Below are 22,445 nucleotides of genomic sequence, written 5' to 3'. Positions count from 1 at the left end.
TGTAGGGTGAGGGGTGCACTGTAGAACTCTCCCCAGTGAGCAGGTGTAGGGCCGCCTGTTTCTTCGCCGCTTAGTGTTAGTCTCTGGCCTGCCTGGAGCTAGGCCTAACTTAGTCTCTGTTCTGCACCGGCTGATCCTGTGGTAGGGCCTTCTGTTGGAGTACACACTCCCTGGTATATGGGGCCTCGGTAACTCCTGACACTGGTATAACAGTCAGCGTTTGGTATTCCTGGGACATGTAGTTCGCCAGGGGTTCTGGTTGTCTTCTGCTGGGTGTCAAAAATCCCGGCAGACTCGGACCCGGTGTCCGGTATATGGTTTCTGGGGTGAGCTGGTAAAGCTCCTCTGCCCCCAATGCTACTCGCTCCTCTAGCCTTCAGCCTACTCGGGCCCTCGCTAGGCTATACACACTGGCAGTTAGCTGGCTGCCTCTTCAGCTGCTGTCTGAGCATCAGCAATGCTCCTAGCTCACTTAACTCGAGCTGCTTGGGTCTGACTGAGCTCCACTGCAGACTGACCTGTTTCTCTGTGTCTCACTCTGCAGGAACTGGCTGTGGACTCCAGACTGTTCTGTCTCTACTCACTTCCTGAGGAGAACTAACTCACAGACTGACTCAGCCTAGCTGCACCCTCCGTATTTATATCCCTATCCGGGTTCCCTCTGGTGGTCTAAGGTAGGGTGTATGCTCTGAGGGCCTCTTGTGGAGAAATCTCGAAATGCACCCCTCCAGGATCTGTGGCTCCATGCGCAGCAGGGCGTCACATTCACATTTTAATAAATTAGGGCCTAAAACCACCAACATGGCATCAATTTCACCAGAGTAGAAGTAGTATAATGGAGACCAAAACCTCTTCTCCTACAGCCAACCCAATAGATGGAGCTCCAATCAGGATTCTCCACATTTCCAAAAATTAGTGGCAGACACCAGCAAAGTGGCATCAATTTCACCAGAGTAGAAGTAGTTTAATGGAAACAGAAACCTCTTCCACTACAGCCAACCCAATAGATGGAGACACAATCAGGAGTGTTAACATTTAAAAAATCAGGGCCCAAAAACCACCAAAGTGACATCAATTTCACTAGAGTTTAAGTAGTATAATGGAGACAGACACCGCTTCCACTACAGCCAACCCAATAGATGGAGACCCAATCAGGATTCCCCACATTTCCAAAAAATAGTGGCAGACACCAGCAAAGTGGCATCCATTTCAGTAAAGTAGAAATTGTAGAATTAGGAACGACACCTCTTCCCCTACAGCCAACCCTGTAGACGGAGACCCAATCAGAAATGTTCACATTTTAATAAATTATGGCCTAAAACCACCAAAGTGGCATCAATTTTACTAGATTAGAAGTAGTATAATGGAGACCAATACCTCTTCACTACAGCCAATCTAGCAGACGGAAACTCAATCATGAGTGCATCATCCTATCGAGTTGTTCACCACGTGTCAGACTTGTACTCTGTTGTGCTGGTGTGTGGCGCCCCATGGGCTGGTTGCCACAGTAGTGTTGCCTCCTTCACTGGAGGTGATATTACGCTTGGAAGCAGAAGGAGCTCCCCACGTCAGGTCAACCACACATGCACACACAGGTTCTGATCCCTGACCTGAAGGGGGAGCTCTACACCCTATTTTGGGGAGCTGCCTTTTCTGGCTGGGGGAAGGAGTTAGTCAGTGAGTGTGAAAGGGAAGAGAGAGGGGGAAAAAGCAGCAGAGGGAGAAGGAGAAAGTTCTGGGGAGCAGAGCAAGTGAAGAGCTCACCCCAGGCAGCGGAGCAGAGGACGCCAGAGTCCTGGGTTGTACGGGCATTGCACATCCCGGCAACCAAATCTGGGGGACAGGAGATTGCAAGTTTCCTGGCCACAAGCAGAGGCCCGGCAGCACAGCGGCAAAACTAGAGCTTGGAGTTGCACCCAAGACGGCACTACCCATTATAGGTTCGCACCGCCTACTAGTACGGAGCTTAGGGCAGGTGTGAAGAAAAGGGACCGCAGGATAGCTCACAGGCAGCGGGGCCCGCAATGGAGAAGTGCAGCAGGCAGGCCTCCAAACCCATCTGACAGGGTGGACTCCGATTGCTTCCAGGCTGACCGGACCCTCCTGGACCTAGTGACCAGTGCCCCGGACTAAACAGCTTTTTCTGCATTAAAAGTAACCGGACTGCATTCCTCGTGTCTGTCTTCTTCTGCGCCTCCCCGCAGCTGTGCTACCACCGCAACTATCATCACTGATGCCGCCCTGCTCTCTGCACCCTGTTTCCCCTGCCGCCATCCTTCATATCAGCTTTCTCAGTCCCTGGGGGTCCGCTTCACCTGTGAGAAGTGTTTCATCCCCGCTGCTATACCATCTATACACAGCAGCGCTGGTCATCCCTGACCAGGCACCGCAGGTGTCGTCACATAAAGACTTTGAATCCCCTGTAAATACTTCCTTCATCTGGTCAGCCAGGGCAACGGAGCTGGGCCACTGCCACTGTGACCTCCTTGCAAGACTGCTGGCCTGGCTACTGAGTACCCTAGGCCCTTACGGCCACTGCAGGTGCTCGAGCTGGTCTATAAAATGTGTGAAAGGACTCACAGAAATTGCTTCTGCCACTTACACTACTAAATCTGCTAATATTTTGGCGTTGATGAATTGATGTGCCGGAGGTTGGAAGTGTAGAGCTGCGATGCCTCACTGCTGGCTTGGGAAAAACCTATCTTAAGGTTGAGTAAAAGCGTGTTTTGATACTCCAGCATTCGTGGGTCCCTTTCCAGGGTGGGAAGCATCTGGAAAAATGTACTCTTATAAACGTGGATCTAACAGAGTGGCAACCCAGTACTCAGCACTATTTTGAATCATAACTATACTGGGATCATGTTGCAGATAGTGCAGCAAGAACCCATTCATATGCATATGTCGGGCTCTTTCATGAGGTTCAAGCCCATGCTGTGTTGGTGGCTGGTTAATCCTGATGCTTGTTTCCTCCGTTCCCTCCTGCCAAACACGAACAGAGAGGGGATGATTATCCTTTTCATGTTCTGACTGTTGCTCGCCCATCATCTATTCCTCTTCCATTTGTTTCTCGCCTTCACTAACACCGTGAACACAGTTTTTGTGGTCTCGCCAACCCTCCTCGATCGCAGTGAACCACCCTCCCTTGGCACTTTGAGATGTCCCCTAGTGTATGACGTTAGTAACAGAAGAAAGTATTTTTTTACTGTGAATGAGGCCTGTATAACATAGGAGATATTCTCCAAACTATTTCACCGCCACTAAAAGGACTAGGTGGCTTATTGCAGAGTGTAACACGTTTGCGACAGAAAAAAATATTTTTTGGACTGTGGCTAGCAACAGAAAAAAACTTTGTTTTTACTCTGAAAACAGGTGAAGTTCACCACCACTAACGTAGTAGCTGACGTATAGCACAGTGTGTATATTTGTTTTACTGTGCATACAGCTGAAGTTCACCCACTAAAAAAATTACAAACTGGGCTAACACAGCTTGCACTATCACATTAGCAAATGAAAAAAAAAGGTTTTTGTGCTCTGCACTCAGAAGCTCTGCATTGACAAGCTCTGCAGATAGCTGAATTTCAACCCCACGAAATCAAAAAGTGGCCTACAAGGGCTTGCTTGCTTGCTTTATCACATCAGCAAGTGCAAAAATAGATTGAAGGTATATTCCTGCATGGAGCACAGACAGTACAACCGGTGCACAACACTGTTCAATGCCATAGGCCCTGCTCTTTCTGTCAGAATCTCAGTAATTGCACAAAAACAAAAAAAAGTGCTGCAAGGTCAATTGAACAGGTACACAGCACAGGACTTATCTACACTATCTGACTTCCACAGAAGCGCCCATCAATCTAGCTAATATCTCTCATTACACAGGAGCTGGGTGCAGGAGCCGCGTCTATCATGAGTGACATGTATAAAATGGCGCTGAGGGAACATGTCCGCTTTTTATATAGTGAGAACATGTGATTTCAGCAGCCAATTGCAGAAGCCCTTGTGTCTGGACACTGTGGATGCTTCCTGTGCTTTGATTGTCTAGCCGCGCTTTCCTGACTTAAAGTTACCGCCTACAGGAAGAAAAAAGAAACAAAGAGTGCCGCTGATCTGACCTGTTCTGAGCTAGCTCCCCCCACTCATCTACCACGTCCCCCCGCTCATCATACACAAGCACTATGCTAGCAAAACTGTTAAAAACGCTGTAGTTGCTGCAGAGTTGGATTGGAGATCGGATTTCGAACATATTCGATCATCACTAGTTATATACTAACGAAATGTACCCAAGAACATGTAATACTGTATGCATGAGCAACATAATACAAATAAATATTTTAAATTTTTTTTTGAGGGTTATATACCAATGAAATATACACAAGAACACGTAATACTGTATGGATGATCAATATAATACCGATACATTTTTGATCGTTTTTTTTGAGGGTTATATACCAACGAAATGTATTCAAAAGCACGTAATACTGTATGAATGAGCAATATAATACAGATACATTTTTTAAAAGAAATTTTGAGGGTTAAATATCAAAGAAATGTACCCAAGAATATGTAATACTCTATGGATGAGTAATATAATACAGATTAATTTGTCATAATTTTTTTTGAGGGTTATATATCACCGAAATGTACCCAAGAACATGTAATACTGTATGAATGAGCAATATGTTACCAACAAATTTTTGAACATTTTTTTTGAGGGTTAAATACCAACGAATTGTACCCAAGAACACATAATACTTTATGGATGAGCAATATAATACAGATATATTTTTGAACAATTTTTTGAGGGTTATGTAGCAACAAAATGTACGCAAGAACTTTTAATAATGTATGGATGAGCAATATAATAGCGATACATTTTTGATCAATTTTTTTGAGTGTTATATACCACAGAAATGTACCCCAGAACACAAAATACTGTATGCATGAGCAATATAATATCAATAAATTTTGAAAACAATTGTTGAGGGTTATATACAAACGAAATATACTCAAGAACACATAATACTTAATGGATGAGCAATATAATACCAATCATTTTTGATAATTTTTTTGAGGGTTATGTACCAACAAAATGTACGCAAGAACTTGTAATAATATATGGATGACCAATATAATAGCGATACATTTTTGATCAATGTTTTTGAGTGTTATATACCACAGAAATGTACCCCAGAACACATAATACTCAATGGATGAGTCATTGAATCTCCATAAAGTTTTGAACAATTTTTGGGAGTGCTATATGGCACATAAATGTAGCCTGGACTACAAAATAGTGTATGGCTGAGAAATTTAACCCAACAAAAAATTTGAACACTTTTTTGGAGTTTTACATATCACCATAATTTACCAATTACCGCTTTAAACTGTATGGATAACTAATTGAATCCAGATAAAAATGTTGAACATAAATATTTTGAAAGTGTAATTTATGTACTTCTACACTCATAAAGGCTTTGCAAAGCCAGGTAAAAATTGTAAGAAGAATCATCCATAGAGCCCTGAAAAGCAACAACTGGCGAGCCTCATTCAAATATTTTTAAAGTGTAGTTGTTGTATTCCTACACTCAAAAAGGCTTTGCACCAGGAAAAAATGATAAGGATGGTCATCCACAGACCAATGAAAAGCAACAACTTGCGGGCTTTATTGAAATATTTTTAAAAAATTATAAAGATGGTAATGCAGTAATCCTCTTCAGGTGTCCACTTCTTTTCCTTCCTCGGGAGGCTGGGGGGACTGTTTTCACCTGCTTTCTGGAGCCTAATTCCCAGGTGCCTGGACTGTAATTAACCCACCTTCCGGTAGTGTCGGAGTCCCTGACATATAGAAATGGGCAAGAGCCCCCTGTGTCACCTGTACTATCAGCTGCTCCTGCATAGGAGGTTGGGAACCCCAAGGATCAATAAGATCTCTCGGGGGTGGTAGTAGCCCTGTCTTGAGCCGCCTCAAGGAGCCTCTCCCAGCCCGTTAATATTTCTGCAGACCTGGTCCTGGCTAGCCTCCTTGTCTCTTCCGACCAGCCTAGGCCTGGCAGTCCATTCACCAGTTCCTGGATCCTGGCAGAAGAACCCCATCGGTAAAGGATGCGGCCTGGGATCGGGCCTTGTTGGTTCCGGGAAATCGTCCGGATCACAGGCTCCTGTCACTTCTGCTGTTGCGCTAGCTTTATCTTGCTTCAATATTCATCTGGTCACTCCCTCAGGAGTCTCACATGGTTCTGCCATCTTTGTCACCCACTAAGCACGTTACACTGTATGGATTACTAATGAGATACAACAAAAAATGTTAACACTTTTTCTGGAGTGTTATATATCACAGAAATGTACCCCAGAGCACGTAAGACTCTATGAGCGAGGGTTTTAATCCAGCCAAATTTCTTAATGCTTGTTTGGAGTATTATACATTGCTCAAAAAAAATAAAGGGAATACTCAAATAACACATCCTAGATCTGAATGAATGAAATATTCTCATTGAATACTTTGTTCTGTACAAAGTTGAATGTGCTGACAACAAAATCACACAAAAATCATCAATGGAAATCAAATTTATTAACCAATGGAGGCCTAGATTTGGAGTCATCCCCAAAATTATAGTGGAAAAGCACACTACAGGCTGATCCAACTTTGATGTAATGTCCTTAAAACAAGTCAAATGAGGCTCCGTATTGTGTGTGGCCTCCACGTGCCTGTATGACCTCCCTACAACGCCTGGGCATGCTCCTGATGAGGTTGCGGATGGTCTCCTGTAGGATCTCCTCCTAGACCTGGACTAAAGCATCCGCCAACTCCTGGACAGTCTGTGGTGCAACGTGACGTTGGTGGATGGAGCGAGACATGATCTCCCAGATGTGCGCAATCGGATTCAAGTCTGGGGAACGGGCGGGTCAGTCCATAGCTTCAATGCCTTCATCTTGCAGGAACTGCTGACACACTCCAGCCACATGAGGTCTGGCATTGTCCTGCATTAGGAGGAACCCCGGGCCAACCGCACCAGCATATGGTCTCACAAGGGGTCTGAGGATCTCATCTCGGTACCTAATGGCAGTCAGGCTACCTCTGGCGAGCACATGGAGAGCTGTGTGGCCCTCCAAAGAAATGACCCCCCACACCATTACTGACCCAATGCCAAACCGGACATGCTGAAGGATGTTGCAGGCAGCAGATCGCTCCCCTCGGCGTCTCCAGACTCTGTCACGTCTGTCACATGTGCTCAGTGTGAACCTGCTTTCATCTATGAAGAGCACAGGCTGCCAGTGGAAACTTTGCCAATCCTGGTGTTCTGTGCCAAATGCAAAGCTTGAGCACAATCCCCATCTGTGGACGTCGGGCCCTCATACCACCCTCATGGAGTCGGTTTCTAACTGTTTGTGCTGACACATGCACATTTGTGGCCTTCTGGAGGTCATTTTGCAGGGCTCTGGCTCTGGCAGTGCTCCTCCTGTTCCTCCTTGCACAAAGGCGGAGGTAGCGGTTCTGCTGCTGGGTTGTTTCCCTCCTACGGCCCCCTCCACGTCTCCTGGTGTACTGGCCTGTCTCCTGGTAGCACCTCCAGCCTCTGAACACTACGCTGACAGACACAGCAAATCTTCTTGCCACAGCTCGCATTGATCTGCCATCCTGGATGAGCTGCACTACCTGAGCAACTTCTGTGGGTTGTAGAGTCAGTCTCATGCTACCACGAGTGTGAAAGCACAACCAAAACCATTCAAAAGTGACCAAAACATCAGCCAGAAAGCATTGGTACTGAGATATGGTCTGTGGTCCCCACCTGCAGAACCACTCCTTTATTGAGTGTGTATTGATACTTGCCAATAATTTCCATCTATTGTCTATTCCATTTACACAACAGCATGTGAAATTGATTGTCAATCAGTGTTGCTTCCTAAGTGGATAGTTTGATTTCACAGAAGTTTGATTTACTTGGAGTTATATTCTGTTGTTTAAGTGTTCCCTTTATTTTTTTGAGCAGTGTATATCACAGAAATGTACCCCAGATCATGGAATACTGTATGGGTGAGTAATTTAATCCAGCAAAACATTTTAACACTTTTTGTGAGTGTTAGATATAACAAAAATGTACCCCAGACCACGAGATACTTTATGGGTGAGAAATTTAACCCAGAAAATTATAACACTTCTTGGCAGTATTATATATCACAGAAATGTACCCCAGAGCACGTAAGACTCTATGAGTGAGTATTTTAACCCAGCCAAATTTCTTAACACTTTTATGGAGTGTTATATATCACAGAAATGTACCCCAGACCCCGGAATACTGTATGGATGAGTAATTTAATCCTGAAAAATATTTGAACACTATTTGGGAATGTTATATGTCACAGAAATGTATCTCAAATGACGGAATAGACTATGGGAGAGTAATTTAATCCAGCCAAAAATTTTCCTCACTTTTTTGGAGTGTTATATATCAGAAAAATGTACCACAAAATACGTAATACTCAATGGATCAAAATATATTCAATTTTTTTTACCTCCCCAAAAAATGCTGCAGTTATATATTTTGCAAGGTACTGCAAAGCCCTACTCCCTACCTACAGACTGTATTCTGCCACTCTTCCTGCTCCTGCAACTCTCTCTCCCTTCATAGACTAAATGCAGAAGGTATATAATACAAACAATAAAGCAAAGGATTAGCCCTGACAAGGGCTCTTAGTATGATGGTTCAGCTTCAGCACCAGTATCAACTCTACAGCGCTCTGATTGGTTACACTGTGCACACACATGCCTGGACAAGCACTCTCTCCCTCCAATATGAACTGTCACAGAGCCTGTTCTTTTATAATCTCTGATGATGTCATACGGCCAGCCAAACACAGTAATGCCACTACCAAGATGGCTACAGCATTACAGTGTTTCGCAGGCAATCCCCACATGCTTATTGGCTGTGTAACAGGCGCCACACATGCTGGGGTGGGGATTCGAGTTTAAAATTGAGCACCAACCAATCCCGCCGAGTAACGAGCAGATCCGAGCCCCAGATACTCGAGTGATATCCGAGTATCACTGAGCACATTTGCTCATCCCTAGTCATAATGGCATCCGAGTCACAAGGCTCTAGCAAACTTGTTAGATCATGCTCAGTCCATCATCTAACAAGTTTATGAGAGCAGATAGTCAGTTCTAATGCATTGCAATGCTGGTGCATTGCATTCGAATTGTGATCAGACTGCTGAAAGTGAAAGTCCTATATTGAGACTAAGTAAAAAAGTAAAAAGAAGTTAAAAAAATTGTACATTTTTTTTTTAAATCACAAAATAATAATAATAATAATAATAATAATAAATATGCATATATTGTACGCATAAATAAATATTTTTATGAGAAAATAAATAAATAAAAGAAGTAGGGATATTTGGCATTGCCACGTCCATAACGATCCGACCTATAAAACTGTCCCACAAGTTAATCCATTCAGTGAACACAGTAAAAAAATAGAAAAAAAACTAGCCAAAAAACTATGCTTTTTCATCATATCGCCAAACAAAAAGTGGAATGAAATGCGATCAAAAAGACGAATGTAAATAAAAATGGTATCGCTGAAAGCGTCATCTTGTCCTGCAAACAGCAATCCACCATACAGCTCTAGCAACAGATAAATAAAAAAATTATAGCTTTCAGAATAAAGCTATGCAAAAATAATTATTTTTTCTAGAAAATAGTTTTTATTGCATAACTGCCCAAAAACACAAAAAAATGCTATAAATGTAGAATAAAGCTGCCTTATCAATTTTACCACATGCTGAATGGTATATATAAAAAAAAAACACAATTCTTCAATTGCTGGTTCTTGTTCATACGGCTGCCTAAAAATCTAAATAGAAAGAGATCATAAACTTTCATGTGCCTGAAAATGTTACCAATAAAACCATCAACTCGTCCTGCAAAAAAAAAACCTTCACATGACTCTGTCAGCTGAAATATGGAAAAATTATAGCTCTCAAAATATGGTGATGCAAAAACTTCTTATTTTCAAAAAAAAGCATTTTTATAGTATGTGACAGCAGCCAAACAAAAAAACTCAATATAATGCTGGTATCGCTGTCATTGCACCGACCCGAAGAATAAAGTCGTGAAATCATGTATACCGCATGAGGAATGACGTAAAAAATAAATAAAACCAATTCTTCACCTGCTGTTGATTTTTTCATTCTGCCTCCCAAAGATCACAGTAAGGCTCAGCTCAAATTTATCCTGTGCTGTGCGCTGAGCGCTTACACCGGGGTTTCCGTGTAAATCTCTGAAATATGTGATTCAGAGGGAATTCCCAGTGGAAGATTCTTTATAATGAGGCAGATGGATGCACTGTGTATGCCGTATAACCTGTGATCTGCGGTGTCCGTCTTCTTAGGCGTGCATTAAAAAGTGCCGTCAGTCACAGTTATAGGCGGATTATAATGAGGGCAATCCGGGCTACCGCCCGGGGCCCCGATCCTGTGCGTGGCCGTGTCTCCTAGCTCTGACGTCACGCAGTGCGAGCCTGGCCTGCAGTGCTGCAACGGAGAAGTCAGAGCAGGCAGGAGTAATGGAGCCGGGGGATGGTGAGTGTGTATGTGTGTGGGCAGATGTGTGTGTATTTGTGTGTGTGTGTGGGCAGGTGTGTGTGTGTGTGTGGGCAGGTGTGTGTGTGTGTGGGCAGGTGTGTGTGTGTGTGTGGGCAGGTGTGTGTGTGTGTGTGTGTGTGTGTGGGCAGGTGTGTGTGTGTGTGGGCAGGTGTGTGTGTGTGTGGGCAGGTGTGTGTGTGTGTGGGCAGGTGTGTGTGGACAGGTGTGTGTGTGTGTGGACAGGTGTGTGTGTGTGTGTGGGCAGGTGTGTGTGTGTGTGGGCAGGTGTGTGTGTGTGTGTGTGTGGGCAGGTGTGTGTGTGTGTGGGCAGGTGTGTGTGGGCAGGTGTGTGTGTGTGTGGGCAGGTGTGTGTGTGTGGGCAGGTGTGTGTGTGTGGGGGCAGGTGTGTGTGTGTGGGCAGGTGTGTGTGTGTGGGCAGGTGTGTGTGTGGGCAGATGTGTGTGTGTGTGGGCAGATGTGTGTGTGTGTGTGGGCAGGTGTGTGTGTGGGCAGATGTGTGTGTGTGTGGGCAGATGTGCGCCCCCCAGAGACAGCAGGAGGCCGCACGTAGCCATCTATACGCAGCGGGAGGCCGCACGTAGCCATCTATACACAGCGGGAGGCAGCACGTAGCCATCTATATACAGCGGGAGGCCGCACGTAGCCATCTATACACAGCGGGAGGCCGCACGTAGCCATCTATACACAGCGGGAGGCCGCACGTAGCCATCTATACACAGCGGGATGCTGCACGGCGCCATCTATACACAGCGGGAGGCCGCACGGTGCCATCAATACACAGCGGGAGGCCGCACGGCGCCATCTATACACAGCGGGAGGCCGCACGGCGCCATCTATACACAGCGGGAGGCCGCACGGCGCCATCTATACACAGCGGGAGTCTCAGTGCTTTGCAAGAGCAGTCAATAAATTCTGCTTGACTAATTCTGAGCACCATAAAGTCTGGTTCGCTTCTAACCTGCTGTCTTCATTTTCAGCTTGCTGAATTCTAACTCATTTACTGTCATTCGAGACGATGCCTTTGCTGGTCTCTTTCACCTTGAATACCTGTAAGTGCTCCACTTAATGTCATATTTTTGATTCTGTTCTTCTTCATCTTTTGGCATGTGCAATTGTATGAGCAAGTATTCATATGAATTTATGACCTACTTAAACCTTTGAGGACCTTAAATTTTATTCAATCAAATTTTTTTCCAGTTTAAAACTATGGGACATATATGTGCCTTGGTCCTCAAAGGGTTTTTAAAGGGGCTGCAAACATAACTACAAAAAAAAATAATTCAATTAGTGCTTTTTGTGTTCATTTAATTTTTATTTAAAGTCCATTTTTTTATATATACCTTGAAATTAAGCCCTACCCCATGGAATGAAGCCCTAGCTACATGACATCTGAGAGCTACATGGATCCCACTTGTGAGGTGCCTGTCCGTGACTACTATTCAGTTTTAGGGTCCACTCACTAAGCCATATATTCTCTCATGCAAGAGAATAGGGCCAATTATGCTAATGACACTCGGCTCAAACTCTGTCAGAGCTTCAACTGAGTGTGATCCGATTCTCTCGCAGCACAGATATGGAGAAGAACTTAATTTCTCCATCTTCTCCATAGTCTCTGTGAGTGTTCATCGGACTGCACTTGGATGACATCTGAGTGCAGCCCAATGTTTTACATGCACCCATAGACTTGTATGGGTGCACATGGTCTGAATATCGAATGAGATTATTTTCTCATGCCAATAATCGCAGATCTGCACTGTCCCATAGTATAACATAGGGCCGAGTCCTATCCGATAAAACATCACATAGCATTCGGCCGTGTTATACGACAGTGTGAGCGAGCCCTTAGAGTCAATGAATATTTACATGCAGATGATGATATTACTCTCCAAGTGTATATTTTTGTAGGCGAGTTCATAGTAAATGCTTTGCCTTTTTGACATGTGATCAACTAAAGAACAAGAAAGATTTAGGACCTCCCCTTTAGAGAAACGGAAAATAGTTTAGAGGACTTGCATGTCCTTTATTATTTATTATGAGAAAATCATAAAAGATCCCGTTTTTTAACCATGCTGTGACTTTCTGCTGAGGGAGAGGGAGAGAGCTGCCCTATTCAGAGTCTGTAATAAGACCTGCTGACAAAAGTGTTGAAGATACAGTCTAATGTGAATTAACAATGAAAAAAAGATAATTTCACAAATGGCTTGTATTTTTTTTAATACAAACTTTTTTGTGTTTACAGCTCCTTTAAAGGGAATCTGTCATCAGGTTTTTGCCACCTAATCTGAGAGCAGCATAATGTAGGGTTAGAGGCACTGATTCCAGTAATGTGTCACTTACTGGGCTGCTTAGTGTTGTTTTGATAAAATCATTGATTTGTCAGAAGGTAATTATCACTAGATGACTAGTAAGTTCTATAGGACCCCACCCCCATCACTGATCAGTAGATTTCTGTGTACACTGAGCATGGGCAGAAAGCTGCCAATCAGTGGTGTGGGTGGGGCTATACAGAGCGCAGCATTCAGAGAGCTGCTAGATCTGCAGCAGATAAAACGGTGATTTTCTCAAAATGACAACAAGCAGCTGAAAAAGTGACACATCGCTGGAATCAGGGTATCTGCCCCTATATTGTGCTGCTCTCAGATGGGGCAGCACAATTAATATTGTGCCAAATTAATTTCCCGTGAACTATCACATGATCTATCACAGGGGATCATGTGACATGTCACGTGATAAATCAGGTGTGGGGGGGGGGCCGCGCCTTCTAAACTGCCCGGGGCCCTTGCTACTTTTAATCCACCCCTGGTCACAGTTTTGTGCACTTCTGAAAAAAAGGACACCACTGAACAGAGGCCAGACGGAATCCAGAGTAACTCTGCTGCCTCATTATATTGAATGGATTACTTAAGGATTTCATCTGAATTATGTTACTTGGAGATTTAAATGGAAACCCCGATGTAAATGCTTATCGTAGAGCACCAGATACATTTGATCCCAAACGTTATGTAAAATGTTCCCGATAAAAGTTTCAAATAACAAACGAAGCCCCCACTCAGGTGTCATGCTAGGTTTGGGAAGAACGCAACTAACAATGACGGGAAAAGGGCGGAAGCCCAGCAACTAGGGAAAGGGAGAGTGGAGACCCCTAGGGAGATCTAACAACACCCTGGCTTTCCTATCATCCCTAAATAGGTTCCTCACCTAACGCCGAGCAGGATATCTAAACCCTGGCTGTCCCTAGAACTGGGCCCTAGGTAGGGAGTGGGAGGGATGAGCACTAGTCAGTCCCACTGGAACTAAGGACAACACTAGGGAAAAATACAAGGGGAAACACTTAGCTTTGAGAAGACACCAGAGAGATCACGAATACTATCCTCAAAGAAACTCCAAGATGAATCTAGCCGACTGTTAGCACACCAGACCTGAACACAGGAATTTACTCTCACTGGCGATTCTCTGGAGAAAATGAGTGTATTTAAAGATCCAGCAAGGGTGTGTCAATTAGCAGCTGAAAGTGGAGATCACAACTGGGTCCTAGAGAAGGAGGGATAATGAAAGGTGTCTGCAAGGTCAATACGCAGCGACCTTCTACAGCCGGATCCAGAATGACTGTCTCACACCCTACACACCCGTGACAGTATCCCCCTCTTCTATGAGTGGCCTCCAGACACTCAGAGCCAGGTTTCTCTGGATGAGAAGCATGGAAATAGCGAACCAACCTAGGAGCATTCACCTCCAATTCTGAAACCCACATCCTTTCCTCCCTTTCCTCTGGACCATAACCCCTTCAATTCACCAAGTTGAACAACGTTGAAAATGAGAATCCACAATTTGGAACTCCAAATTGCAATCAACCATGATTGGGGGCGGCAGCATGGGGGAGGATTCAAGAGGTACCACATAATTCTTGAACAGAGACATGTAAAACACATTGTGGATCCTAAAAGTCTGAGGTAACTCAAAATGAAAAGCTGCTGGGTTAATGACGGCGGTTATTTTATAGGGACCATTAAATCTATGTCCCAGCTTCCAGGGAGGAACCTTCAACTTGATTTTCCTGGTACACAACCACAGAAAGTCATTCACACTTCAGTCTGGACCTGGCTAGTCTTTCCTGTCAGCCATACATTTGTATCTGTCTCCCATGATATCTGAACCTCCCGCAACAGAGAAGAGAGCGACGAAGCAAAACATTCCTCCTCAGGAACTTCTGAAGCCCCTCTCCCACTAAAGGTACCAAACTGTGTATGAAAACCGTATGCACCAAAGAAAGGTGACCTAAAGTAGACCCTTGGCGATGATAATTAATAGCAAAATAAGCCAACAGTAAGTAAGATGCCCAATCCTCCTGGTTCTCTGAGACAAAACATCTGAGTTAAGTCTCCAAATTCTGATTAAAGAGCTCGGTTTGTCCATTCGACTGAGGATGGAAGACAGAAGAAAAAGACAACTGCACCCCCAGTCGAGTGCAGATAGCTTTACAGAATTTAGAAACAAACTGGGTTCCCGGATCTGACACCACATCAGAAGGAACCCCATGAAGGTTCACAATCTCATCAATGAATACCTGAGAAGAGTCTTGGCATTTGGAAGTGCCGATAATGCCATAAAATGAACCAACTTACTGGACCTGTCTACAACCACCAGAACCAGTCTTGCATGCATATACCGGTAGGTTAGTAATAAAATCCATGGACAAGTGTTTCCATGGCCTGCTAGGAATAGGTAGCAGCAGAACAGGACCAGACGGACGGGTATGCGATTCTTTAGAAGGTGCGCAAATACTGCAAGAAGACACATGTTCAACCACATCCTGATGCATGCCCGGCCACCAAAAACAACGAGAAAGGAGGTCAGCAGTTGCCTAACCATCTAGATGACTAGCAAGCACAGAGTTGTGAAGTTCCCTAATTACTTTACGGCGCAGATTAAATGGTACAAATAACCTCCCCAAAGAGCAGGAGGCAGGGGCGTCCCCCTGAGCCTCCAATACCTCTCCTTTCAGGTCAGGGTACCAAGCTGAAATGACTACCCCCTTCTGCAAAATAGGGGCAAGGTTCTCATGGTCACCGCCATCAGGGAAGCTCCGGGATAAAGCATCAGCCTTGATGTTTTTAACCCCTGGATGGAAAGTCACAACAAAATTGAACCTGGTAAAAAACAGAGACCATCTGGCCTGCCTAGGGTTGAGACGTTTAGCAAACTGAAGATATGACAGGTTCTTATGGTCAGCGATAACAGTAATAGGATGGACCGCCCCCTCCAACCAATGTCGCCATTCTTTGAAAGCCAATTTAATTGCCAAAAGATCCCTATTACCCACATCATAATTTCTCTCAGCTGAAGATAATTTTTTGGAAAAGAAAGCGCATGGACGAAATTTACCAGGGGACAGACCCTGAGACAACACAGCACCAACCCCCACCTCCGACGCATCAACTTCTATGATGAAAGATTGAGAAACATCGGGTTGACTGAGTACAGGTGCTGTGGCAAAACATCTCTTTAAGGAGGAAAAAGACCATTTAGAAAGATCAGACCCCTTTCTTGTAATGTCAGTGAGGGTTTCACAATTACCGAATAATTTTGGACAAATTTCCGGTAAAGATTAGCAAAGCCCAGAAAGCGCTGTAATGCCTTCAGGTTCTCGGGATGGTCCCAATCAAGTACAGCACAGGTCTTCTGCGGATCCATCCGAAAACCCAATGATAACAACAGGTGCCCCAAAAATTGCACCTCCTGGACAGTGAAAACACATTTCTCTAGTTTGGCATATGGTTTGTTATCTCTTAATATCTGTAGTACCTGTTTAACATGACCCTGATGCATCTCAAAATCAGGTGAGTAAACCAAAATATCCAGATAGACCACCACAAACCTGCCCACTAAATGATGGAAAATATTGTTTATGAAATGCTAGAACACTGCAGGTGCATTGGTTAGACCAAAAGGCATAACCAGACTCTCGAAATGCCCCTCAGGGGTATTGAACCCCATTTTCCATTCATCACCCTCTCTGATTCTAACCAGATTGTAGTCTCTCCTTAAATGCAACTTGGAGAACATCTTAGCTCCCACAACCTGGTTAAATAAATCTGGAATCAGAGGAAAAGGATACGGATCTTGGACGGTAATTTGATTTAATTCACGGAAATTTCAACAGGGACGGAGACCCCCATCTTTCTTCTTAATGATAAAGAACCCTGCCACCACGGGCGAAGATGAGGCCCTTTTCCAGACTCACAGCAATGAAATCCTTCATGGCTTGTCTCTCAGTGCCAGAAATATTATACAGTCTGGACTTGGATAGTTTAGCTCCGGGAGTCAGGTTAATAGGACAGTCATATGCACAATGAGGAGGCAAATCCTGACACCTCTTCTCAGAAAATACATCCTCAAAACAAGGCAAAGACGCAGGTAAAGTCTCCATAGAGACTGCAGAAAGGGAAATGTTTAAGCAGTTCTCATGACAGTAATCTCCCCATTCAACAATTTCTCTGGATTGCCAATCCACTATTGGATTATGTTTCACCAACCAGGGTAGATCCAGTACAATCGAAGTGGAAAGGCCCTCCAGGACATAACAAGGAATTACTTCATAATGAAGGGGCCCCACCCGCAGTTTTATATTATGTTTAATCTGAGTCAGAAATCTCTGTGCAAGTGGCGCTTAGTCAATGACAAAAATAGGGATGTGCTTAGTTAACGAACAGCAAGTGAGCCCAAGAGTTCTCACAAACCCAGCATCAACCATGCTGACTCCAGCTCCACTGTCCACAAACAGAGAAATTTTCTCAGTCCTGCTGTCAGGACAAATTGAGAACTGCATGTTGAAGACAAACACACCCCCTGATTATACAACTACACACTACCAAGGGTTAATCAAGTTTTTTTTGCTTAGGAATTGAGAGACAGATCACAATAAAATGTCCCCCTTTACCACAAAAAAACACACCCCCTTTCTCGTGCGGATTTCAGGGGTGATATATGGCGCAGTAGCTCCCCCTAACTGCATGAGTTCCTCCATCTCCAAAAGTACAGATTCACCCCCGGACCGCCCCCCGGCAATGTGGCATTGCCCCGAAAAGAGGGCTCAGGAGAAGGTGATCTTACCTACCTATCCTGAAGTCATCTATGCACGCATATAGCCAATGACATGGCAGCCTCTAAGGACATCGGGGTTTCGTAAACTGCCAAGGCATCCTTCAACCTTTCTAAAAGGCCCTGACAAATTTGGCTTCTAAGAGCTGGGTCATTCCATTTGGTATCGGTTGCCCATCTCCGGAGTTCGGAACTATGTCTCCACTGACCGATTTCCCTGCTGAAAGTGAAGCATCCTGGATTCAGCCAATGAGATTAGGTCAGGATCATCATAGATCAGGGTCAGAGCCCCGAAAAATCCCTCAACTGCCTGGAGACAAACAGAGTCCTTTGGCAAAGAGAAAGCCAAGGATTGAGGATCTGCTTGCAACAGTGAGACCACAATCCCCACTCTCTGCTCCTCATCTCCAGGAGGGCAATTTTGGGTTCAAGCTGGACTGGCCTACCCCCAGAGACCCCAACATTAGGAGTCTGCGGCCACTGCCATTGCTGCTGAACCTCAAGTGACAAACTCTGAAGCTACTCTGTGAGCACTGAAACGGGATCCAGAAATCCAGAAACAAAAAAAACACACAAAAAGACACATAGAAAAAAAAAAGTCCGTTTTTTTTTTCTTTTTAAAGGCCCGGTGATAATGTCATACTAGGTGGGAAGGACCCAGCGAACCAGACCTGAACAGAAGAATTTACTCTATCACCGGCAATTCTCCGGAGAAACTGAGGGTATTTAAAGATCCAGCAAGGGTGTGTCAATTAGCAGCAGAAAGTGGAGATCATCGCTAGGTCCTAGAGAAGAAGGGATGATGCAAGGATCAAGAAGGTGTCTGCAAGCGCAATGACTTTCCACAGCCGGATCCAGAATGACTGTCTGTCAAACCTGACACACCCGTGACATCAGGTCTGTCATCTGTCAATGGAAATATAAGGGCTTCCTCATTACTGTTAATACAGAGGCTCATGAAAAGCAAAATGATCCAGTGCCCCCAAAAAGAAGTTCAGCAAATTCTGCGCTCCCAAATCAAAATGCCCCCTCTCTTCTGAGCCCCAGTGTGCCTAAACCACATTTAGCATCCAAATGTTTGGCATTTCTGTAGCAATGACAGCCGATCTAATTTACAGGTGAATGTCTCCAGAAGCATAAGCTGGACATGATGTGCTGGGCACTACAACCTACTGGTCACTACAACGGCAGTTTGTAATTTTCACTCAGCAACACCCACTACTGCTTCTTTCTGGAAAATACCCATGGAGGCAAAATCATCACTACATCTGTAGATACATTTCCAGAGAGATATAATTTCCAAAATGGGGTCCCTTGAGGGGAGATTCTGCACTTGTAGCACTTAGGGGCTCTGTATATGGAGTCTGCAAACTATTCTAGGAAAATCTGCGCTCCAGGAGGCAAATAGCGCTCCATCTCTCTTGATTCTCTCCATGAGGCTAAGCAGTACTGTACAGCCACATATGGGGTGTTTCTACATTCAGCATAAAGTGTAGGACAAATTTTGGCGCCATTTTTACCCATTTCCCAGAGTGAAAATATAAAATCTGGAGCTAAAACAAAACTTTGGAAGTAAAAATGTAATTATTTTTTCTTCATTGCCCAATGGTATAAAATTCTGTGACCCACCTGTGGTCTCAATATGATCACTGCACCAGTAGATTAATTCATTAAGAGGTTTAGTTTGTAAAATGGGGTTTCTTATGGGGGGTTCTGCTCGTCTGTCACCTCAGGGCCTCTGCCAAGGTGACATGGCCCCCTCAAAACAGTCCATCAAAATCTGAATTCCAATATGGCGCTTCTTCTTTTCTTAGCTTTGCACTGTGCCTCAAAAGTAGTTTTAGACTATATATGGGGTATTGGACAAACTGCACAACAAATTTTGGGTCCATTTTCTCCTGTTATCCTTGTGAAAATGAAAAAATGTGGGGCTAAAACAACATTTTTGTGGGAATTTTTTTTCATTTCTTCTGTGAAGCACCTGTGGGTTCAATGTACTCATCACACATCTAGATAAAATCCTAACTTTTTCATTTTTCTATCTATACAGCTATATAAATGTTTCATTTTTTGTGTAAAGAGCTTTAGATTTTATTGGTACTATTTTGAAATACATACCACTTTTTGATCACTTTTCATTTACATTTTTTTAGCTGGGATTAAGAAAAACAGCAATTGTGGCATCGTTTTTCCTCTTTTTTTAATGGTGAAAAATAACAGTTGAAAATATAATATAGACCTATGTGAAATAAAAAATGTGATTTTTTTATTTTCACGACTCAACGTTATAAACGTCTATGAAGCACCTGGGGTTCAAGGTGCTCATCACACATCTAGATAAGTTCCCTGAATAATCTAATTTCCAAAATGGAGTCACTTGTGGGCAGTTTCCACTGTTTAGGCACATCAGGGGTTTTCGAAATGCGACATGGCTTCATATAATTATTCCAGCAAATTTTACATTCAAAAAGTCAAATGGCGCTCCTTCCCTATCGGCCCCTGCATATCTGGAATATCTGCTTGCTCAGGAGAAATTTCGCTTTTGGGTGTTTTCTGTCATATAGGCCCCTTAGAGTCATTTCAAATGTGATGTGGTCCCTAAAAAAAGGGTTTTGTAAATTTTATTGGAAAAATGAGAAATCACTGGTCAACTTTTAACCCTTATAGCTCCCTAACAAAAAAAAATTATGTTTCAAAAATTGTGCTGATGTACAGTAGACATATGGGAAATTTATGAACTATTTTGTGTGAGATAACTCTCTGATATAAGGGTATAAAAATTAAAATTTTCAACTTTTTTGCCAAATTTCCATTTCTTTCACAAATAAATGCAAGTCATATTGAAGAAATTTTAACACTATCATGAAGTACAATATGTCATGAAAAAAGAAACTGAGAATCAGTGGGATCCATTGAATATTGGTACCACATCAGCCATCCTCCAATCCTGTGGCACCGACCCTGATACAAGAGAGACCAATAAACTGAGATACAGCGTGGGGTGGGGTGGATGCACGCGTCCTCTTCAGCAAAGTGTCCTATTCGACAAGTGTCCCTGACAGTCATTTCAATGGCAACTGTCTAACATCCATCCATCTCTTCTATCGTCACACAGATATAACATCTCTGCTTGCTATATCTATGTCATCTGCTGAATTCTCATCTTGAATCAATTTTTATGGTATAATGTCTCTGCTTGCTGTATTTGTGCTATGTTATTGGTATGGGGACGGTTGCAAACAACTTTATTAATAATGGAAAGCAACCGAACCCGGGGTCCGCAATGCAGCCTGGAAGACTGCGGCCGAACACTTTCCAGGTAGAAGGAAAAACAACCAACTAATATATCAATCCCTCCCGTGTTACTGCACACCGGGACGGGAATAGGGATTCGCACTATCTCCGTTAACAGCACGAGAGATGTGCGACAGATAATATAGCCGTAGCCCTGTTAACTGCACAGAGGCTACGCAGTAGGCGCTAGGACATGTGTGTGATTCACGCCGGCGTATACGTGCTCCCAGCCGGCATGCTACCGGACAGCGGAGTATCCCTCCACGTGGTTAAAAGGGGGTGCCAGGATTAGGGAGTCTGCTCGGGGTGTATAGCGACCCCCTTGTCGGAGCCAGACTGTCAGACAAAGCTACCTGCCTCCCTCCAGCTAAGGCTGCCTATCCCCCGCTAAACCTGCCTGTCCAAAGCTATAACAGCAAGTGAGCACGTGGAGCCCAAACGAACAAGCGTCCACACAGTTACACAACCTCAGCTCAATGATCAGAGTGCGCCGCCATGTTTGTGGGCGGGCTATTTAAAGATTAAGCCCTGCCCACCATCGCATTATTGGTGACGTCACCCGCGGACAATCAGGCGGTGCCACGTCATCGGATCAGCTGACTCCCAAACCACCAATCACGGTCCGCCATATCACGGGCATTCTCAGTGCAGTGCATCCTGGACTTAGGCTGTAGTAGCCCTGTTTCCCTCCGCAACCTATGCTTCACATTGCTAGGAACAAAGACCCGAGAGACAACTTGTACATCTCGTGCACCAGCTAGGCGTTGGGACGGACGGCGATGCTGAGTAGCATCTGCCCCGGCTGGACCGGAATGCGAGACCACAGAATCCACTGATGATTCTGAACCCATTTCAGATCCAGCAAACGCCCGACGCCTAACAGTTATCTGTTGCATTTTATCCAATATTTAGTGATAGATGTCTGTCCTTCCATCATTGTAGACTTTATCTGATGGAAGGTGCTATACTGTGTAAGGCATAGAGTGTTTGGCCTGTGTCTTTGATCAGCTCTCCACAAGCAGCTCCCACAATCCCTTTCACCTGATGCTATAGTCCTTCCTATAAATCTAGATGCATAAGGGGTGCATGCATGTGTCCTCTTCAGCAAAGTGTCCTATTCGATAAGTGTCTCTGACAGTCATTTCAATGGCAGGAGTCAGGTAACCCACAATTTTCACTCTCTTCTAACTATGTACTTTATTCCTGTGTCCATATTCCTGTGTGCTTTTTTCATCCACATTCACCGCCCCATCCCCCCTCATCCACATCTGCCCCTCTCTCCTGCCTTCTCCCATGTACAGCTCCCATGCTCTTTTTAATTTCCTGAAAAATCTCACTCTATCTTATACAAAGATATTGTACAATAAACCATGTCACAAATCCAAAAACTATCTGCTCTTTCTCCTTTTACTGCTACTACTTATTTCAGGGGATATCTCTCCTAACCCCTCCAC

Source organism: Phyllobates terribilis, unplaced genomic scaffold, assembly GCF_046119375.1.
Source record: "Phyllobates terribilis strain yellow unplaced genomic scaffold, ASM4611937v1 Scaffold_1__5_contigs__length_1240528914, whole genome shotgun sequence".
In the NCBI taxonomy this organism is placed as follows: Eukaryota; Metazoa; Chordata; class Amphibia; order Anura; family Dendrobatidae; genus Phyllobates; species Phyllobates terribilis.
This window is presented reverse-complemented; position numbering follows the sequence as displayed.